Here is a 5,376-nt window from a genome sequence, read left to right as displayed (position 1 = left end):
ATTCTGAGGTTCACCAGTGTTCCAGACTCTCTAGTATCTTTATTGCACCATTAATCTTTGAGAATAGGGTTTTTCAACTTCGACACAATTGACATGTATGCCAAATACTTTGTTGTAGGAGTTGTCTTGTGCATTTTAAGATATTTGCAGGATTCCTGGCCTCTACCCACTAGATGCCAGTAGGTTCCCCCACCCCAATGTCTTCTGTCATTGCCAAGTGTCCCCTGGTGGAGCAAAATCACTCTCAGTTGTGAGCTTCTGCTCTAGAGTCATCTGGGACAATTCTCTAAATTCTCTCCATGGCACCAACATTCTTCAGACTAAAACTCCAAGCTCAGTCACATGATGATTACATAAACCCCAAGCAGAAAGGATTTATTCTGCATATAAATTTGTCTCTTGAGGAAATAAAAGGCCTTATCATTATGTTGATTGGTAGGTCCTGGGATGATCTTCCTCCCTCCTTACTGCAAGAGAAGAAGCAGTAGATAGAACCATTCAGCAGCCAACGTCTAAGTAAGGTTTTGTTAGGTGAAGTGCTGCCAGTCTTCCGTGGCTTGTTCCAAATAACCAGAGGACTTGAAGTTTGCAGCTGGGATGACTCAGGATCTATCATAGCAGCCTGATACCTGTGTTTCCCAGCACGTTGTTAGTCAGATAAACTCTTATTATCTGGGTAACCCCCAGGCTAGAAGAGAAACGTCAAATCTCTGCTTATGAGCCCACAGCTATCCAGCCATAGTTTCTGGAGTCCACAGGTGGGGTGTCACAGGCCCTCACACAGCAAACATATGCCCCAGTTTCCCAGGTCATTCAAACTCAGATCCAACTTCCAGAGTTGGTGGTTGGCCTAGGGCACAGCAGAGAGACACTCAAAGGCTGTAGAACTGAGCCATCAAATGCCTAACCAGAGGGTCTGGAGTTTACTTGGATGCCTGAAACCCTCATACAGCAGCAGCACTTAGGTTCCCCAGCTCATTCAAGTTTAGATCCAACTCTGCCAGGCTCTGATTCACACTGAGGGTGGGAGTCAGGTCTTCACAGGCAGCAGCAGTGACTTGGCAAATCTTCAACTGCAAGATCCTCAGCCAATGACTGGGTGCCTCAAGCTTAACAGAAAAGCCTCAGATCCAAATCCTCCAGTGCACTTGGTGCTGAGCAAGGAGGCAGTGTCCTGTCAAGCCACAACTTCCAGAGGACACTTCCTCAACTGAATCATCTGCATCCTGCATTTGGGATGCTGGAGCCCCTCACAGAGCAGTTCCATGCCTGACAACCCCAAGTCATTGCTCCTTAGGTCCATCCTTATTAAATTCTTATTGGATATCAGAGCTGCTGTGAGGTCCTGATATGCAGGGCTAGAAACTCAGCACCTCTTCAACCTCAATTCTGCAGTTTGTATTTGGGGTGTCTGAGTCTTTGACAGAGCAGCTTCACCCCCCAGCTTCTCAGGGCATTGCAATACAAAAGCAGCTCTATCAGATTTGGATTAGAGCTTAGAGCATCAGCAAGCTGTTCATTGTAGATGTCTGACAAAACAATCCTCTCGGCTGACTATGCCAATAGCATCTGGACCCTGAAGTCCATCTCACCCATCTTCTTCACCCACACTGCAGGCAGCCCTGTACCAGTGCAAATTTATAGAAATTTATAGAGATACTATAACTAGCGCTGTCAGTGTAGAATGTATGGTTAGGAATTCTGCCTATGAATGTGTTTCTATCTGTGCTTGAAGATGGAAGTGATTATATAGCTTATTGCCTATGAGAAATAACAATTATAGATAATATTTATTTTAATTGGAACTGGGGTGATTTAAAATATAATAGTATCAAAGTCTTAACATTTATAGAAAACTAAACTGATATTGCCAATATTAAGAGAGGCAGAAAAGCGATGTGAAAGGACACCAAAATGTTTTCCCTTTCCAGCTATAAGAAAAATTAGATACTTCAAATTTTACTCTGTATAAAATAAGTAAGAGTAGTCTAATTGATGATGTGTTAACAAACATTTCCCAAACCTCCATGCCTTGAAGCAACAAGAATTTATTTCTTTTCTACATTTTAAATTTGTTCTGGGATCCAAGCTAGTTAAGTGTCATACCATGTGGGATATCACTGGCCATGATGAAAAGAAGAAGATGGACTTTTACAGTAGTACCCAACCCCTGCACCATTAATAAGTATTGGCCAAGAAATAAAACTTTGCTGCTATATGCCACTGAGATTTTGAGGCTGATTATCATCACAGAATAACTCTCTCCTGATTGAAATAGATATTTGTACCTGAAGCAGGTTGTCCATGGGCATGGTTCATCAGTTTGCACAGAAGATATGAATATTGGAATCTGGAAAATAATGATAAATGTTATACAGTAGCAGAAAAAAGTAAAACTATCCCTAGCAATATACTAAAATATCACATATCTCATGAAATTTTAACTCTGGGACAAGAAGTCTGAAAACACTATTAATAGAACACATTTGTTGTTGTTTGTTGTATTTGATAAGGTACTGCCAGAAAAAAAAGATCTCAGGAAAAACAAAACAAAACAAAAAAAACAATAGAAACCCCAGCTTATCAGAATTAAGAACAAGAATTAAGAATAGAGAGACAAGATAATTGAAGTCCTGTAGGTTCATAAGAAGAAATTATTTTTTACCTTACCCTCTCATTATTCCAGAAAGAAAGAAGAAACAAAAGAAGATTTGAGCTATAAATATTTATTAAAATTTAGCAACATGAAAAAAATATTAGTATTTTATTACCCATGCTTAAAACCTGAATGGATTAAGATGCCTCAGTACAAGCATGACCTTACTATTGTGTAGGATCTAGTACTTTTAACTGCATAAGTTGACTCAGAGGATTGAGGCTAGTGGTAAAATCCCCAAATCAAAGACATTTAAGCTCAGGGTGCCTATATTTGGGTCTATTGTAGAGGCAGCAAGAAGTAAAGCAATATAGCAAATTTGAGAATTATCTCAAAGAACTTTCTTCTTTTAGCTATTTTCATATATAGATAACTGAGATCAAATATGTAAAATTCCTAAAAACTTAATAAATACTCTAAGGCACAAAATAATTCTTGGACTTCTAACTACTTAAAGGCAGAACGTTGTCTGAGACATGCTTTGCTCTCAAAAGATTGACATTGCCCAATACTTATTTCACAGAAGCCAAAGTGGCTAAAGGCAGAGGAGAATCTCTCAGAGGGGCCCAGGAAGAATGGCATTCAGAGCCATTTTCAGGGAGCAGGAACAGTCTAATTAAGGAATGTTGTCCAGTCCTGAGGTGGAAACCATGACAGTGTTGGTTCAGAGGGATTTAAGGATTAATATAGACCAGGGACCAATGCAAATTTCCATTTGTTTCTTTTTTCCAGATTGGAGATCTAGTAGTTCTGCAGAACACAATCCACCTCTCTATGTTGCATTTGTGGTGAGAAGATAATTTGTCCTGTTAGTATGTAAGTTCCTGGATCAAGAAAAGTCACAAGTGAAGCTGATGTGGATGCAACTGTTCTAATAGAGACTAAGTCTCATAACCCAGAGGTACTAAATTTTGAGCTGTCTCATGAATGGAAGATGTTATAAACTGCCTCCTTGGCGAAGATATTTAGTATGTTTTATACATAGAAAGAAAAGAGAACCAAACATGTGATTTATGGTAAAGTCTTTTAATGCTCTTCTATATCTGGTTTAACTTCTCTTTAGGTATATGGGAGGCTTGCAATTACACAATTGCACAAATGACAGGGCCATGTGATTCTAACTATGATTTATTGGTAGAAGTAGCATGAAAACCAGCATTTAATTGCTGCGCAAGAACCTTGGGCACTCTGTCCTTATGAATTAGCACACCAAGATGTTTCACGTGGAAAAATAAAGCCTAGTTATGTTAAGATCACACTAGGATATTCTGTTTTCTAAGTATAATGTAGGCCACCCTGACTGATATACTATCTCAGCACAAAACACATAGATCTTAGAAATATAACAAACATACATTAAAGTATACTAATGAGATCATAAGAAAATAAGGGAATAAGCAAAACCCCAAAATAATTTAGTAAAGCTGAGAACAGAATGGAAAGTAAACATGGGTCCTGAGGCCAGATTCTTCCTGTGCCTTGGGGTAGAATAGCTTTATGCAGTGAAGCTGATTTTTAAGACTTGAATGTTTAGAAAGTAGTAAAAGTGATACTGAGTCCTCTGCATTAAGTTGGGACTGCAGAGATTATAGCCTCAGTAAAATGTAGGCTTACAAAAAGCATTTCACCTGTAAATGAAAAAAAAAATAAGGAAATGTAATTGCTTGGTCTGGTATTAAGTGGAAAAATATTAATAAAATGAATTATTCAGAAAATTGTTGACATAAATCTTCACTCAAATGAGTCCTATGACTGAAATAATAAACCCTACATGATCTTGGAAATTCCAAGCATAAAATTTAAATCTCATTGAACTCTGTTAAGTAGAAGACCCTAGTTCCAATAAAAATAAAATTTGTTTTAGTAAAAAGCAAAACTCTCAATATTCTCTCCAAAAATGTCTTCCTCTTATGGATTGTGACACAAAGTACTATTAATGCTGGAATTATCCAATATAAAACATAAAATGACAATGGATAGATATTTTAAATTGAAGGAGTTTTAAAACTGGATAAGAAAAAACGATCTAAATGTAAAACAAACAGGAAATATAATTAAATAGAAACTTTAGGGAAAAAATATAATAACTAAAATAATATATCCAATGGATGTGTTGGTAACATAATAGAACAGACCCAGTTGAAGGTGAAATTAGTAAAATGGAAAATATTAGTCAAGAAACAGAATGCAACAAAGATATAAAAGTACATGAACAACATGTTGATAGATATATTGAATAGAGTTAACAATAATAAATAGTTCTGACATACTTCTAATTAAACATACATAAAAATTAATGAAAATGGGAAAATATATTAAATGTATACTGGATAATAATTTTTTGGAAGTGAGTAAAACGACAAATTACCAGATATTGAAATCCTAGTGCATACTGAGCAAGATAAATTAATAAAAATCCAGAACTATGTAGTTAGCATGATTTAAAGTGTTCAGCAACTATAGAAAAATAAATCAGTGGGACACAAAATAGAATTTAGAAACAGAGTTACACATAAATAAATAGTTGATGTATGAGAGCAGTTGCATTATATACCAGGGAGGAAAGGATGGACAACTCAAAAAAGAATACTGAAATAATTGGTCATTCATTTGGAAAGAATAGTTGCCCTAACTCACAATAAAAAGAAAAGTAAATTTCAGACAGATTAAAAATAATATGTAAAAGAAACTATTTAAAAGGCAATATGAAAGAATGTCTT

The 5,376-nt window shown here is 36.5% G+C and overlaps 1 pseudogene across 1 annotated transcript; it reads right to left on the bottom strand.

Annotated features, from left to right (window-relative positions):
- Nucleotides 1–498: 498 nt before the first annotated feature.
- On the bottom strand, nt 499–2,312 carry LOC309835896 (NACHT, LRR and PYD domains-containing protein 12-like; annotated as a pseudogene). The gene is made up of 2 exons: nt 2,289–2,312; nt 499–1,109 (listed from the first exon to the last, which is right to left on the bottom strand). The product of its transcript is annotated as an NACHT, LRR and PYD domains-containing protein 12-like (transcript).
- Between the last annotated feature and the right edge of the window lie 3,064 nt (nt 2,313–5,376).

This window comes from Grampus griseus (genome assembly GCF_964374135.1).
Source record: "Grampus griseus genome assembly, chromosome: 18".
Classification (NCBI taxonomy): domain Eukaryota; kingdom Metazoa; phylum Chordata; class Mammalia; order Artiodactyla; family Delphinidae; genus Grampus; species Grampus griseus.
The sequence above is the reverse complement of the archived record's forward strand: the minus strand, read 5'-3'. Positions and strand labels throughout refer to the sequence as shown.